The sequence below is a fragment of the Schistocerca cancellata genome, chromosome 3 (assembly GCF_023864275.1).
Source record: "Schistocerca cancellata isolate TAMUIC-IGC-003103 chromosome 3, iqSchCanc2.1, whole genome shotgun sequence".
Taxonomy (NCBI): Eukaryota; Metazoa; Arthropoda; class Insecta; order Orthoptera; family Acrididae; genus Schistocerca; species Schistocerca cancellata.
In genome coordinates this window covers 422,412,608-422,430,488 of record NC_064628.1, presented here as the reverse complement: position 1 = coordinate 422,430,488, position 17,881 = coordinate 422,412,608, and the positions used below count along the sequence as shown (strand labels likewise).

The window sequence follows — 17,881 nt, the reverse complement described above, 5'->3', positions numbered from 1 at the left end:
TTCATTCTTGACGCAGAGACTTGCCAGAAGGAGATGGATCTTCTCGGAGTGGTACGAGGTTTCTTCAAGGCGCTGCTTCGCATCATGTCCGAGCCAACAGCCATTCACTGGGAGAAAGTCCTGAAGCTATGTCAACAAATACGGGGTGTTCAAAAAGTCTCTCCGCAGTGCCGTATGATTGTTAGCCGCGCGTGTCGTGTGATTGTTCGCTTGCCTTGATTACTTCCCTTCAAGTGTACTCTCCCAACATTCCACTGTTTCATTTATCTCAGCCAGCGTCAGTAGTATCGTTGGTGTGTGTCGTTACATGTTGACGTGAACGTTTAAGTTTAGTTCGTTTGTTTCGTTTTTGTCACCGTTAAAATGCTAACCATTGAAGAACGTGTGTTTTTAGTCGAACAAGTGTTCAAAGCTGGCGGTAAATACACAGTTTCAGTTCGTCAAACATCAGTTTTTCCGGAGACAACACTCCCACATCACGATACTGCGGGAGATTTGATTAACAAATTTCGAAGTACGGGTTCATTGACAGATGTACCGAGAAGTGGTCGTCCTAGCACTTTGTCTGAGGATAAAATACTGCCGGCCGTAGTGGCCGTGCGGTTCTGGGCGCTACAGTCTGGAGCCGAGCGACCGCTTCGGTCGCAGGTTCGAATCCTGCCTCGGGCATGGATGTGTGTGATGTCCTTAGGTTAGTTAGGTTTAATTAGTTCTAAACTACTCGATAAACTACTCGATATTTCCGATAAAATGTCCACGAGTCCGAACAAGTCAGTAAGAAAAAACTCGCCCAGGAAACCGATGTTAGTGTCGGAATGACCTACACAGCTGTATGGAAAAAATTAGAACTTTTCCTATACAAAGTGACAGTCGTGCAAGAACTGAAAAAGACTGATCATGGCAAGAGACTGCATTGTATTCAACAATGTGAGGGAGCATTTGAACATCTTATGTGAAATTTTGTAAGTAAAAATGAATATTCAATAAATTAATAACTTGTATTTCACTGAGTTTCATTTCGATATATTCACTGCACATACGGCACGCGCGGCTAACAATCATACGGCACTGTGGAGAGACTTTTTGAACACCCCGTACATTACCCACCTTTCACTTTCAACAAACAAAATATTCATGCCGTCCTTGTATCAATTCTGATTTAACCATCAGTGCTTTCACATACTTTCTGATTAACTTGAAATTTCATTGGGAGGCAGTTACTTGTATATTGCGATGTGGAATAAAATTACTTGAAGTGGAAAAAATAAAAAAAAGTGTTCGTGTGGTAACTTACTCTGAAACTAACTAAACGATTTATTTTGAAAGTTGTCTGCTGGATGGATGGTTACGAGGGCACGTTGAAAAGTAATGCCTCCGAATTTCTTATGTGAAAATTCATGAACTTTCTTAAATAAAACAAGCATTATTAATAATCTGCATTTTTATTCTCCACGTCTACAAATTTATTTCTCGACTCAGTCACCATAGTAACGAACTAATTTCTCCCGACGAGAGACCAGTTTGTTGATACTGCAACATGTTTGACTTCGTTGACCGAGCCAAAACCTCACCTCTTATTGCACTGCTTCGTCGCTATCAAAGTATAGTCCTAGAAGATGTTCTTTAAGTTTTGGAAACAGATGGAAATCGGATGGGGTCAAGTCAAGGCTGTATGGAGGATGATCGATGGGTGAACCCAAGCCGTTAGATTGTTGCAGATGTCGCAGCGCTCGTGTGTGGTTTGGCAATGGCGTGTTGAAGGAGAGGGTGTTCCATGTGAGGACGAAATTCTCGTAATTGAAACTCGATTACAGTACGCTGTTTCTCACGCACAGACATAGTTAACAGTATACACCGCCATGTTGTACAGCACAATTTGGAGCCCTCTAACAGCAGAAGGTTGCAAAAATATAGGTATAAAGAATAAAGGTATAAAATATTAACCACGTTTGTTTTATTTAAAACCCTCGAGAGTTTTCACATAAAAATAGGAAGCATTACTTTTCTGCACGCCCTCATGAAATAGATACATCCGATTTAAAAATAAAATGCAATTATGGCGCAAAACTGTAATAGTACACTGATCTCTGATCTTCAAATAATACGACAAATTAAATATATGAGAGATTATTTGATGTTTCCTGAAAGGAGCTTTAAGTTGCCTATCGGTGAAAAGTACGATAATTAGTACGGAAAATGATAGTAGTGACAACGAAGCCTAAATAAAAATTCGAACTTATTTCAGAATCATTAATCAGTGACCAGCGGTTAATGCAAGTTTCGGTGCTGCGGTTTTGTGTTATCTCTGGTTCCTGTAACAACGGATGATCAACTGCGCTGACATTACGAAAATCTTTAACTGTAATTTCTTTACTTGACCAAGATAAAATCATTTGTGCCAATATTTCATCCAATAAGTATTTCAGACGAACCGGTAACAAAAATACTTCGGAAACAATGAGTTAATATGATCTCTGAGTAGCAAGGCTTTTAATTTTGTACGTCGAATGCAAAATCAGTGGACGCATAATAACGCTTACGCTACTAACACAGGTAGTAGAGCTTTAACCTTTGGCCTGGAGCCTACAAAGCCTGTACGTTAAGTACAGCTCTGTATGTTCTGCGAGAGGTTCGTGGGATGTTCAGTGAAGCTGGAGACGAAATTCCATGCTACACAAACCGATTCCTTACGAAATCCACATTCCCTGCACCTAACATATTTCCCTTAGCACGCACCAGAACCATTCTCTCATCTTGGTCGTGCAAACTGATAAATACATCTCATTTACCCCGGAGATAAGCATTTCCGCAGCTGAGCTTATTAATTTCTGTATGTATTCGCAGGCCAACGATTCTGAAGCGTGCATTCTCCTTCATAGCAGTCAAACTGTCATGCTGCTGCCTGGCATAATCACTAGCCACAGTTCGACGTCGTTGTGGATCAAGCTAACTACGAAAATTCGAATGACGCGGGGCACGCCTACCGAAAATTTCTAGGAACCTCAGCTATCAGGACAATGTGAAACACTTCGCAGCAAATCAAGCTGTAATCGCTGGAAGAGTGCCTAGATGACCTGTTATTTATAGTCTGCACAAAATGCATAGTAAGCAGATGACGTTTTGGCCTATTCTGAAAGTCGGTGAGTCATCGAATTAAAGACTGGTAATACATGTTGCTAGTCTCCTTATTTCGCATGTAAGGTGCTGGACGCGTTATACGAAATCAAATTATACAAAATTATCGATCAGTTTCATTAATCGAAATAGGACACTTTGTCTTAGAGAAGGTAAATCTGCCTATATGTCTACCTCTGCATTGTCATTGTATACACGTAACAAAAGAAAAATATCTGTGAATGAGTCTGTATTCATTTGGGTTAAAGGTAAAGGAGTATGTGAATATGTAAAATTTGTTGGTGATTGTACTTTGTATTTTCATAAATAAAGTGATCTGTAGCGTAGCTGAAAACCGGACAAGGGTACATCTAGAATCTGTCGGCATAGAGTATGTAACAGCATGTTACGTCATCATACTGACCAGTTGACCTTTGACCCCGCGCCTTGATGTGTAAGGGGCAGCCAAAGTAAAACGAGGTAGATGGAAAAAATAAGTAAACCGTTTACTATTTAAAAACTAAACGCCTTAAGTTACAGAAAGAACAACAAAAAACACAGAACAGACTGTGAATACTAGAACTGACATGTGATTACATTTTCACGCAGTTTGGGTACATAGATCCTTACAAATCAGTACCCGGAACAACCACCTCTGGCTGTAATAACGGCCATGATACGCCTGGGCATTGAGTCAAAGAGAGCTTGGATGGCGTGTACAGGTACAGCTGCCCATGTAGCTTCAACACGATACCACAGTTCATCAAGGGTAGTGACTGGCGTATTGTGAAGAGCCAGTTGCTCGGCCACCATTGACCAGACGTTTTCAATTGGTGAGAGATCTGGAGAACGTGCTGGCCAGGGCAGCAGTCGAACATTTTCTGTATCCAGATAGGCCCGTACAGGACCTGTAACATGCGGTCGTGCATTATCCTGCTGAAATGTAGGGTTTCGCAGGGATCGAATGAAGGATAGAGCCACGGGTTGTAACATATCTGAAATGTAACGTCCACTGTTCAAAGTGGCGTCAATGTGAATAAGAGGTGACCGAGACGTGTAACCAATGGCACCCCATACCATCACGCTGGGTGATACGCCAGTATGGCGATGACGAATACACGCTTCCAATGCGCGTTCACCGCGATGTCGCCAAACACGGATGCGACCATCATGATGCTGTAAACAGAACCTGTATTCATCCGAAGAAATGACGTTTTGCCATTCGTGCACCCAGGTTCGTCGTTGAGTACACCATCTCAGGCGCTCCTGTCTGTGATGCAGCGTCGAGGGTAACCGCAGCCATGGTCTCCGAGCTGATAGTCCATGCTACTGCAAACGTCGTCGAACTGTTCGTGTAGATGGTTGTTGTCTTGCAAACGTCCCCATCTGTTGACTCAGGGATCGAGACGTGGCTGCACGATCCGTTACAGCGATGCGGATAAGATGCCTGTCATCTCGACTGCTAGTGATACGAGGCCGTTGTGATCCAGCACGGCGTTCCGTATTACCCTCCTGAACCCACCGATTCCATATTCTAACAGTCATTGGATCTCGACCAACGCGAGTAGCAGTGTCGCGATACGATAAACCGCAATCGGCATAGGCTACAATCCGACCTTTATCAAAGTTGGAAACATGATGGTACGCATTTCTTCTCCTTACATGAGGCATCACAACAACGTTTCACCTGTCAACGCCGGTTAACTGCTTTATTTGGACTATGACTGAGAAACGTCGTAGAAATTTCCCACGGTATCGAGTACACAGTACAAAAGCTGCATTTTGACACTTGCTACCGTACCGATCGGAATCAAATAGAATTGATGTGAGTCCAAGTTAAGGATACTGTCACGAGAAATAACAAGACATTTAACCTGCCAGACGTTGTGGAACTCATGTACGATGGTTTGTCACACATCAGAGGCGGACGCTGGCGGGAAGCAGATCAGCACATGATAACAGAAGAAGAGAAAATGTGGGCTTCAATCGTTTCGTGAATTCTATTGTTAGTTGCCTCGTTATCAACGTAGCAGATCGCAGTTCAAGTACTGAAATGTATTCCTCTTATTCGGGTCTGGAAGAAATTGAGAAATTAGCAGATGGTTAACTGTCAAGGAAAACCTTTAGTGGGTTGTGTATTTAACTATACGGTGAAATCCCTGCAATATGCTTTTACGTTACACTTAACTAAAGGAGAAAAATTACTCTGTGTAAAAGTTAGGATTTCTCATTACTCTGCTTTCTTTATTCCAGTACTATGTTAGCTAAGAACCAGAGCGTGTTGTGTTTCCCGCCTGGTCTCCTAAGAAGCATGTTGCCGTCTTCATCTACATCTACATCTACATGGATACTCTGCAAATCACATTTAAGTGCCTGGCAGAGGGTTAAAAAGGTTCAAATGGCTCTGAGCACTATGGGACTTAACTTCTGTGGTCATCAGTCCCCTAGAACTTAGAACTACTTAAAACTAACTAACCTAGGAACACCACACAAATCCATGCCCGAGGCAGAAATCGAACCTGCGACGGCAGCGGTCGCGCGGTTCCAGACTGTAGCGCCTAGAGCCGCTCGGGCAGTGGGTTCACCGAACCACCTTCACAATCCTCTATTATTCCACTCTCGTATATCACGCGGAAAGAATGAACACCTATATCTTTCCGTAAGAGCTCTGATTTCCCTTATTTTATCGTGCTGATCGTTCCTCTCTATGTAGGTCGGTGTCAACGAAATACACTCCTGGAAATGGAAAAAAGAACACATTGACACCGGTGTGTCAGACCCACCATACTTGCTCCGGACACTGCGAGAGGACTGTACAAGCAATGATCACACGCACGGCACAGAGGACACACCAGGAACCGCGGTGTTGGCCGTCGAATGGCGATAGCTGCGCAGCATTTGTGCACCGCCGCCGTCAGTGTCAGCCAGTTTGCCGTGGCATACGGAGCTCCATCGCAGTCTTTAACACTGGTAGCATGCCGCGACAGCGTGGACGTGAACCGTATGTGCAGTTGACGGACTTTGAGCGAGGGCGTATAGTGGGCATGCGGGAGGCCGGGTGGACGTACCGCCGAATTGCTCAACACGTGCGGCGTGAGGTCTCCACAGTACATCGATGTTGTCGCCAGTGGTCGGCGGAAGGTGCACGTGCCCGTCGACCTGGGACCGGACCGCAGCGACGCACGGATGCACGCCAAGACCGTAGGATCCTACGCAGTGCCGTAGGGGACCGCACCGCCACTTCCCAGCAAATTAGGGACACTGTTGCTCCTGGGGTATCGGCGAGGACCATTCGCAACCGTCTCCATGAAGCTGGGCTACGGTCCCGCACACCGTTAGGCCGTCTTCCGCTCACGCCCCAACATCGTGCAGCCCGCCTCCAGTGGTGTCGCGACAGGCGTGAATGGAGGGACGAATGGAGACGTGTCGTCTTCAGTGATGAGAGTCGCTTCTGCCTTGGTGCCAATGATGGTCGTATGCGTGTTTGGCGCCGTGCAGGTGAGCGCCACAATCAGGACTGCATACGACCGAGGCACACAGGGCCAACACCCGGCATCATGGTGTGGGGAGCGATCTCCTACACTGGCCGTACACCACTGGTGATCGTCGAGGGGACACTGAATAGTGCACGGTACATCCAAACCGTCATCGAACCCATCGTTCTACCATTCCTAGACCGGCAAGGGAACTTGCTGTTCCAACAGGACAATGCACGTCCGCATGTATCCCGTGCCACCCAACGTGCTCTAGAAGGTGTACGTCAACTACCCTGGCCAGCAAGATCTCCGGATCTGTCCCCCATTGAGCATGTTTGGGACTGGATGAAGCGTCGTCTCACGCGGTCTGCACGTCCAGCACAAACGCTGGTCCAACTGAGGCGCCAGGTGGAAATGGCATGGCAAGCCGTTCCACAGGACTACATCCAGCATCTCTACGATCGTTTCCATGGGAGAATAGCAGCCTGCATTGCTGCGAAAGGTGGATATACACTGTACTAGTGCCGACATTGTGCATGCTCTGTTGCCTGTGTCTATGTGCCTGTGGTTCTGTCAGTGTGATCATGTGATGTATCTGACCCCAGGAATGTGTCAATAAAGTTTCCCCTTCCTGGGATAATGAATTCATGGTGTTCTTATTTCAATTTCCAGGAGTGTATTTTCGCATTCGTAGTAGAAAGTTGGTGATTGGAATTTCGTGAGAAGATTCCATCGCAACGAAAAACGCATTTCTTTTAATGATGTCCAGCGCAAATCCTGTATCATTTCTGTAACACTCTCTCCCATATTTCGCGATAATACAGAACGTGCTGCCTTTCTTTGAACTTTTTCGATGTACCCCGTCAGTTCTATCTGGTAAGGAACCCACACCGCGCAACAGTAATCTAAAAGAGGACGGACAAGCGTAGTGTAGGCAGTCTCCTTAGTAGGTCTGTTAAATTTTCTAAGTGTCCTGCCAATAAAACTGTCTTTGGTTAGCATTCCCCACAAAATTTTCTATGAGTGCCTTCCAGTTTAAGTTGTTCGTAATTGTAATACCTAGGTATTTAGTTGAATTTATGGTTTTTAGATTAGACTGATTTATCATGCAACCGAAATTTAACGAGTTCCTTTTAGCACTCATGTGGATGGCCTCATGCTTTTCGTTATTTAGGGTCAACTGCCACTTTTCGCATCATTCATATATTTATTCTGAATCGTTTTGCAGTTTGTTTTGATCTTCTGATGACTTTATTAGTCGATAAACGACAGCGTCATATGCAAACAACCCAACACGGCTGCTTAGATTGTATCACAAATTGTTTATAGAAATAAGGAACAGCAAAGGGCCTCTAACACTACCTTGGGGAACGCCAGAAATCACTTCTGTTTTACTCGATGACTTTCCGTGTTTTACTACTAACTGTGACCTCTCTGACAGGAAATCATAAATCCAGTCACATAACTGAGACGATATTCTGTAAGCACTCAATTTCACTACGAGACGCTTGTGTGGTACAGTGCCAAAAGCCTTCCGGAAATCAAGAAATACGGAATCGGTCTCAAATCCCTTGTCAATAGCACTCAGCACTTCAAGTGAATAAACGATGTTTCTAAACCCATGTTGACTGTGTATTAATAGACTGTTTTCTTCAAGGTAATTCATTATGTTCGAACACAATATATGTTCTAAAATCCTGCTGCATATTTACGTTAACGATACGGGCCTGTAATTTAGTGGATTACTCCTACTACCTTTCTTGAATACTGTGTGACCTGTGCAACTTTCCAGTCTTTGGGTACGGATCTTTCGTCGAGCGAAAGGTTGTTTATGATTGTTAAGTATGGAGGTAATGCATCAGCATACTCCGAAAGGAACCTAATTGGTAAACAGTCTGGACCAGAAGACTTGCTTTTATTAAGTGATTTAACTTGCTTCACTACTCCGAGGATATTTACTTCTCCGCTACCCATGTTGGCAGCTGTTCTCGATTCGAATTCTGGAATATTTACTTAGTCTTCTTTTGTGAAGGCATTTCGGAATGCTGTGTTTAGTAACTCTGCTTTGGCAGCACTGTCTTCGATAGTATCTCCATTGCTATCGTGCAGAGAAGGCTGCAAGGGGGCTTAATTAAATTTTTTAATTATGCAAATAATTTTTACTGTCTGTCCGGTTACGCTGTCTCGTATCCGGTTGGCCCTGACTAGTATTTGTACGCAATCTGACTGCACAGAACAACAACAAAGAATGAAACAAAACTTCCGTTAACACAATTAATTAATTAAGTCCCCAGCAACTATAAAACCTACGAAACAACAAAACACAAGTGTAGCTGTTCTGTGTGTGGAAGTGTGATTCAACGTACACATCTGGCACGGTTCTTCCTCAATAAGACCAGATATTTTAAATACCATTTACACTGAATTAATTAAATAAAACTGAAATACTATAATTGCACATAGAAACCACAATACAGTCTGATACAAGAACACGAGCCAGATGCTTGTTGACTGAACCTGTTACCAAGAGGCATTATTGTTTAAGACATTGAAATAATAAAAAAAAGGAATTTTTTACCTTCATATATATTGACGAAAAGTACACTCTAGTCCATCAAAGCAATATGACAACATCTGAACAAGCACTCTCCATGGGAACTTCTCAACAACGACACGCTACTGCAGCATCTCCACAAGCACTCTCTACCACCGCTTCTCGACAAGAACTCTCTACCATCGCTTCTGAACAACTACTGCCAGTGAAGGCGGCTGAATAATACTCTTTGGTGCAATCTCTGGCGCTGTGGCTCAGTGTAGCCACCTTTCATATGCCCCTCCTCCACGGGCTAGAATTTGATGGTATTTTTGCCAGCATTGGTGGTGAAAATACCACCAAATTCGTCCAAAAAATACAGACAAAAATTAAAAAGTAATATTAATAAATAAATATCACATAACTAAATAAATTTTGGCTTTGCACTGACCCTTCAATAACCTAATATATAAAATACAGTAAGGAATACAAATGCTTACATACATGTGATTTTACATAATAGTTTACATAAGTATTATTCAATCAATGGCACCAGAAATGACGAACAGGTGCAGGTAAGAATCTCATAACATTTTATAAACAGTAAACACACAAAAAATCAGTTTATACAAATATTCACATAATGTCTTGTCAATAGTTCAATAAACAAGTAGAACTCCTCAGAGTAGTTGACAGTTCCAACAGTAGCACCCAGTAATGATCAACAGGTGCAGACACCAACAAGTGACATTTCAGTAGAAGCAGTTCCATTAGTGGCACCCAGCAATGTTGAACAGGTGCAGACACCAACAAGTGACATTATTTCAGTAGAAGCAGTTACAGTAGTGGCACCCAGCAATGTTAAACAGGTGCAGACAGCAACAAGTCACATTATTTCAGTAGAAGAAGTCCATCAATGGCACCCAGCAATGTTGAGCAGGTGCAGACACCAACAAGTGACATTATTTCAGTAGAAGCAGTTCCAGTAGTGGCACCCAGCAATGTTGAACAGGTGCAGACACCAACAAGTGACATTATTTCAGTAGAAGCAGTTCCATCAATGGCACCCAGTAATGTTGAGCAGGTGCAAGTAACAGTCCATAATATTCACTATCACTAATCAGACAGTTCATCAAGGTACATTAGCACAAATTAAACACTTCCAAGTGGCACCCTTCATGTTGAACAAGTGTACATAACAGTCCACAATATTCACTATCACTAATTAGACAGTTCATCAGAGATCATTATCACAAATTAAACATTTCCAAGTGGCACCCAGCAAAGTTGAATAGGTGCAAGCACGAACAACAGTTTGAAGGCACACACAATTGCTTTTACAAAATTATTCTCAATGTTCTTACACTAAACATACAAATTATAATAAACACACAAATGATATCAGATAATTGTCATATTAAATATTACAAATACACAAATACCAGTAAACCTATAATATTTATGGGTGTCAGTGCAAGCCGCAACAAACAAGTAAAATAATATTTAGGAGATAGGTCGGTACCAATTATGTGGGATTAGGAAAGGAAAACACACTCACTCATCTTTCATCCACATTAAGTACTACTGTGTAATTGAATAGTGTTAACTGTGTAAATGCAGTTCTGTCCAAAATTTTATGTTCAACTTGTGTATCAAGTAGAAGTGGCAGCAATGTATAACAGTCAATAATAGTTAGTCAACATCGTAGTCATCATGTCAAGACCAATGTTTGCCAAGCCAGATCAAAATGTACGGTTGCTGAACAACTGTCAGTGTGCCAAGATATGCAATTACTTCCTCTCTCCAAAAAAAAGTATATACTGCTTAGTGATTTAACAAAGTATGTGTGTAGACAATCTTCTTTCCACTTGAGTGCTCCAGTCTGCTATCTTCATCCTCCTTGTTCCATATAAACCAACAAACAAACAAAAATGCTCCTCACTTACTTCACCTCTTATCCACCAAAACTCCAATAATCATTATCATCACATAATCTTAATACTTCAATAATACCTCTTACGTCGATACATATAAACCTTATCATCAATACCATTTACCTTATCTCTTGTCTACCAAAACTTCAATAATCATCAATTTCACACAATCTCAATACCTCAATAATACCTCTTCAATACGTCGATACATATAAACCTTATCACCAATATCATTTCACTTCCATAACAACTCTTTCATCTAGTCAGTCTCCTCGAACAAGTACAGATAAAATTCTAGTGCAAACTTCAGTTCATCATCCCATACAATCCGAAGACACAATGTCCACACACAACCTCTGTGTAGTCCACCTGAGCCAAATCTTCTACTCGTTATGAACTATAAAATACGTTTTGGTTACCTTGTCCATCATAAAATAAAAGAAATGCATGCATGACCTCTAACAGCCTTCAGTTTGAATAACTTTCAGTGAGTAAGTGCGAGTACGTAGTATGAAAGATCACATAACACTTTGAGTGAATAAATCGTAATATTTCACAGTGTGTAAACCACTTCAAGAATCATGGCAAAACAGAAGCAAACATGTGGAGTATTTCTTGTGTCAAGTGTCACTTACTATTTCAATTGCTCACGAAGAATGCAGTGTAATAACTGTCAATGGTCTAAACCTCGTGTTGGTATTTCATGTCGTTAGCTTCCTTCCTATTAGCATAAATTTATACAGCTTCCATAAAACCTCCAGCTCATGGCAGTTCATTTTCTTATCTTAAAATATAAAATACTGAGCATAAGCAAAACATGCAATAGCGAGTAAATATACCAGTAGAGAACATAATGTCAACAAGTGGATGCAGCACAATCCCTACAACGAAGCTCTGCCATGCGAACAATCTATAATTAATACCATAGTGTGACCTAAATTCCATGTTCGTACACAGTATATCAGCATTTCTATATACCAAATTAAAGAGTAGTTATGACAACAAAACTATAAATGTGCAATCCATACGCAAAGCAACAAGTATATATCTTACATAATAAACAGGTCATTAGCATCGTATCAGCGTAAGCAAATAAATGAAACTTCCTGGCAGATTAAAACTGTGTGCCCGACCGAGACTCGAACTCGGGACCTTTGCCTTTCGCGGGCAAGTGCTCTACCAACTGAGCTACCGAAGCACGACTCACGCCCGGTCTCACAGCTTTACTTCTGCCAGTATCTCGTCTCCTACCTTCCAAACTTTACAGAAGCTCTCCTGCGAACCTTGCAGAACTAGCACTCCTGAAAGAAAGGATATTGCGGAGACATGGCTTTGCCACAGCCTGGGGGACGTTTCCAGAATGAGATTTTCACTCTGCAGCGGAGTGTGCGCTGATATGAAACTTCCTGTCAGATTAAAACTGTGCGCCCGACCGAGACTCGAACTCGGGACATTTGCCTTTCGCGGGCAAGTGCTCTACCAACTGAGCTACCGAAGCACGACTCACGCCCGGTCTCACAGCTTTACTTCTGCCAGTATCTCGTCTCCTACCTTCCAAACTTTACAGAAGCTCTCCTGCGAACCTTGCAGAACTAGCACTCCTGAAAGAAAGGATATTGCGGAGACATGGCTTAGGCACAGCCTGGGGGACGTTTCCAGAATGAGATTTTCACTCTGCAGCGGAGTGTGCGCTGATATGAAACTTCCTGGCAGATTAAAACTGTGTGCCCGACCGAGACTCGAACTCGGGACCTTTGCCTTTCGCGGGCAAGTGCTCTACCAACTGAGCTACCGAAGCACGACTCACGCCCGGTCTCACAGCTTTACTTCTGCCAGTATCTCGTCTCCTACCTTCCAAACTTTACAGAAGCTCTCCTGCGAACCTTGCAGAACTAGCACTCCTGAAAGAAAGGATATTGCGGAGACATGGCTTAGCCACAGCCTGGGGGACGTTTCCAGAATGAGATTTTCACTCTGCAGCGGAGTGTGCGCTGATATGAAACTTCCTGTCAGATTAAAACTGTGCGCCCGACCGAGACTCGAACTCGGGACCTTTGCCTTTCGCGGGCAAGTGCTCTACCAACTGAGCTACCGAAGCACGACTCACGCCCGGTCTCACAGCTTTACTTCTGCCAGTATCTCGTCTCCTACCTTCCAAACTTTACAGAAGCTCTCCTGCGAACCTTGCAGAACTAGCACTCCTGAAAGAAAGGATATTGCGGAGACATGGCTTAGCCACAGCCTGGGGGACGTTTCCAGAATGAGATTTTCACTCTGCAGCGGAGTGTGCGCTGATATGAAACTTCCTGGCAGATTAAAGCTGTGTGCCCGACCGAGACTCGAACTCGGGAACTTTGCCTTTCGCGGGCAAGTGCTCTACCAGTTGGTAGAGGCGCCACCAGTTGGTGAAGGCGCAAGCAGATAAATCACAAAGTATAACTTACATACATAACCATGTCAGCACAACTAATCAGGTGACAATTATAATTTAAATAAATAAGCACAGCAGGCACGTAATAAAAAAAATGTGACATCAATGAAAAAGCAGTGCAGCCAAGCGATGCATAATATACATAATTAACAACCCTGTTCATTAATCAATCATTGTCAAAATCAGTTAACACAAAGTATAAATCACGTAATCGGTAGCAGCAAATTACGTCTAAAGTACGTACCTAAGTGGAAATATGTTACCTGAAAAATAAACTCAATTAATAGTTACCTTTTTAGTTTATTAGTTTCTTCTTCGAAATTACTTTCTTCCCGAAAGTTTCTCGATAGCAAGTCCTCTTAACGTCGGACACACACAGAATTTACCTGAAGGTCTTAAATATTTTATACAACCGTATCCTGAAAAATACTGAACGTTAATAACATAATTTATCAAGTCACTATAGCTTTATACTGAATTTATTCGGAGAAATTAGACTGTGTATTTGTTTACGGCTGTCAGTGTATTCGCACTGAGCGCTCGATCAGCTGTAGGTATGCGTGACGTAGGAAGTAATTGTTTGCGGTCAACGACTGCCTTGTGCGGCGCGCAGACTTGACTGTTGCTTTGAGTATGTGCCGCCGCCAAAACACAGCGCGGTATCCTTGTATTCTCTGCATGTTTATGTATAACTGTTGGTTTCTCGAAAGTATGTCATTCCACAAAAATTTTCACGTTCGATATGTGATGTATTCCTTTAGAGCGCCGAGATTTAAGAGTTTCTACTTCGACAGTGTTATCATGAATGATTTTGCGAACCCTATATGGACCGTTATAAAGCAGAAAAAATTTGCGATACAAGCCCTTTCCTTTGTGAGACTTAATTAACACCTTTTGACCAACTGACAAGGTTTTTAAACGACCAGAACGTTTAGCTGATTTCTCTCTTCTAGCAGCCGCAGATGCAATATTTCGTAGAGCCATGTTGGCAACTTCAGAATGCCGCAGTTTCCGTGTAGGCAGAAAAGGAACGATTTCAGAACTGCAATTTGTCGGTGCTTTATTTTTTAATATCAATATAGGCGGTAAAGAAGTTGAATCATTAGGGAGTTCATTCAGAATGTTTTGCAAATATGAAGAATTGATTGATTTCCTTCATCCATCTCTCTAAAGCGTTAGCTTGAGGGTGAAAAAGTGAAATGAAAATTGGTTTAATCTTACGACGCCGTAGAGTACGAAGCCAAATTTTAGAACGAAACTGTGATCCATTATCTGGTATAACCTTATCAACATGACCCACTTCTTTAAGAAAATGTCTGATGAAGGCATTAGATACTGAACGAGCTGTTGCTTTACGTAAAGGTGTAAAACACACATATTTTGACGTCAGTTCCACTGCTACCAAAATGTACGCAAAACCATTAGTAGAACGAACTACTGGACCGAACAAATCGACTGCAGCCATGTCCTTTAATTTCGCTGGAATGATAGGAAACCACGGTGCTCTGTGAGAAATAGTTGGCGGCTTAGCCTTTTGACATAATTTGCATTTGGCAAGAACAGATCGAATACGTTTTTCCATATTACTGAAGTATCAATTTTCTCGTAATTTATGAAAGCATTTTCTGGGACCAAAGTGTGCATAACTGAAATGTGTGTACCAAATCAATTTATTAACCCACTCATCAGGAATACAAACTAACCAAACAGAGCTATCAACCGATTTTCGTTTAAAAAGAATATCATTGCGAACTAAATAATACTGTCTAATCGCTACGCTTTCCTTTCTCCTCCACTTCTCCTTAATGTCCTTCCAGATTGGATCCTTGTTTTGCTCCTTAGCGATGTCCTGGAGCGAAGACGAAATAAAATTCTCAAACGCAACACCTTGAATATACATCAAACAATAACTATTTTCTTTGCTGTCCTCCTCAGCACTTTGTTTCAAACCCATAGGTGCACGTGATAAAGCATCAGCAATAACATTTGAAGAACCCTGTATCTAAACAATACTAAAGTCAAATTCCTGTAGATACAGCGCTCATCGTGACAATCTTCCATGTGTTAATTTTGTTGACATAAGAAATTCCAGAGCTCGGTGATCGGTGTGAACCTTAGTATGTCTGCCATACAAAATTATGCGAAATTTTGTGAAAGCCCATACAACAGCCAAAGCTTCAAGTTCCGTAGTCGAATAATTCTTTTCTGATTTAGAGAGAACACGACTTCCAAATGCAATAGTTTTCTGTACTACAACGCCGTTTTCTTCTATCTCTTGAAATAAGTGTGCACCTAGGCCTTTGTATGATGAGTCTGTAGCCAAACAAAATTCTTTAGATAAATCCGGGTGTGAAAGAAGTGGCGCAGCAACTAAAGCATCACGAAGTTGTTCAAATTCTGATTGAGCTTCCTCATCCCAACACCAATCAGAATTCTTTCCAGACAGTTCACATAAACGAGGTGTGGCCAAATTGTCCAATCTAACAAAGCGTCTAAGAAAATTACAGACACCAAGGAAACTACGAACATCACGTTTTGTAGTAGGAACAGCATAATTATGAATAGCGTCTAGTTTCTCTGGATCAGGAAGAATACCTTCTGTAGAAATAGTATGACCAAGAAATTTCACCTGAGAACGACCAAATTCAGATTTTTTCAAGTTCACTGTAATGCCAACTCTTGCAAAAATACGTAATAATGAATCCAAAATTTTGTTATGCTCACTCCAAGAACGTTTAGCAATAAGAATATCGTCAACATATGAAGTAATATTGTCACGAAGATAAACAGGTAAAATTTCGTTTAAACTACGAATGAATGCTGCTGAAGATACAGTAAGTCCAAACGGTAATTGCCGAAACTGATAACAGTTACCAAAGGCTAAAAAGGCAGTGTATTTTCTACAAACAGGGTGGAGTTCTATTTGCCAAAAACTTGCGCGCATATCAATCGTGGATAAAACTTTAATTCCATGGAAATGTTGAAGAAGTTCATCTACATTTCGTCGACGGTCAGTTTCAGGAATGATGATATTATTTATCTGCCTGGAATCCAGAACCAAACGAATTGACCCATCCTTTTTAAGAACGACGTGTAAAGGGCTGGTATAAGGACTGACTGCTGGCTCCATAATGCCTTGATCTAACATGTATTGAAGTTAACTCTTAACCTTGTCTCTGTAAGCCAAAGGAATAGCGTATGTTTTCCCCCGAAATGGTGTGTGTTCTTTTACTTCAAATAAATATTGTAAGCCTTGTATAGTTCCTGTGTGATGACTAAATACTGTAGCATGTGAAGTCAAAATTTGGTGCAGTTCTTCTCTTGCAACGTCATCTGGCACTTCAGCTTTCTTAACCTTTTCATTAATTAATTCTTCGCTATTAATTACATCATCCATCCCGTCTCTGTATCTATTGTCATTGTCATGAATGAGCACATTGTCGTCATACTGCTCAGCGAAAACATCAGAAGTAAGAAACCTTAAACATTTTGTGTCTGATACAGATTTTGTTAAACACTCGAAAAATTTCAAACTTGTCGGCATTCCGGCAACAGTCAAATTCACACTTCCTTCTTTAAAGTTCAAAATTGCTTTATGCGCGTTAAGAAACTCCATACCTTATATAATTTGTGTGTTGAGTAATGGAACAATAATAAAATTAGCAGAAAATTCGTATCCTTGACAAATGAAATTTAAGTTGGTCTGTTGTTTGACTTCCACACTTTTTCCAGAAATAGCGCCTCGAATTATAGTTTTAGAAACAGGTAACACAGGACAAGCAATAGATCTTACACATATACGAAAAACTGATTCACTAATGACATTCAATGGCTCCCAGAATCTAAAACTGCAGTGAACTTATTCTTACCCACACATACGTAAATAACAGGATGTAAAAATGTGTCTTCATTATTTTCCTTTTCGTCTAGCAAAATGTCTCTCATGTCTTCCAGGCGTACGTAGTGTAAAGTCGTAGTGTCATTACTTTCTGAACCGTCTATATTGCTGCCAGAAGCCGAAGCTACAAGTCATTGGCGATTGTTCGCGTCACGTCTTTGATTATTCCCGTCATTTCGCGGATCAATTTCTACTATTTGCACTTGTCTCTCCGAAGTTCTGTCACGTGGAGGATGCCAATTAGGTCCTTCCTGTCTGCTGGATGCAAATTCTTGGTTATGTCTGTTATTAAAATTTCTATTTTCCTGTCTGTCTGCATAACTACTTCTTGTGTAATTTCGACTGTCACTTCTGAAATTACTGTTAGATCTACTACCCTGGTTATTTCTGTAATAAGAATTTCTATTATTGTATGAATAATTTCTGTCTTGATGATACCGATTACTGTTTCCGTATGATTGATCATTCCGGTAGGAATTACCGTTGTTATAATTG

The 17,881-nt window shown here is 41.6% G+C and overlaps 1 protein-coding gene and 1 non-coding gene across 2 annotated transcripts in view; both read right to left on the bottom strand.

Annotated features, from left to right (window-relative positions):
• LOC126176350 (probable H/ACA ribonucleoprotein complex subunit 1) overlaps nucleotides 1-17,881 on the bottom strand; it is a 118,158-nt gene that overhangs the window by 12,861 nt on the left and 87,416 nt on the right. The window lies entirely within an intron of this gene.
• Nucleotides 13,081-13,155, bottom strand: Trnas-cga (transfer RNA serine (anticodon CGA)). Its single transcript has one exon. It is a non-coding gene; the product is annotated as a tRNA-Ser (tRNA).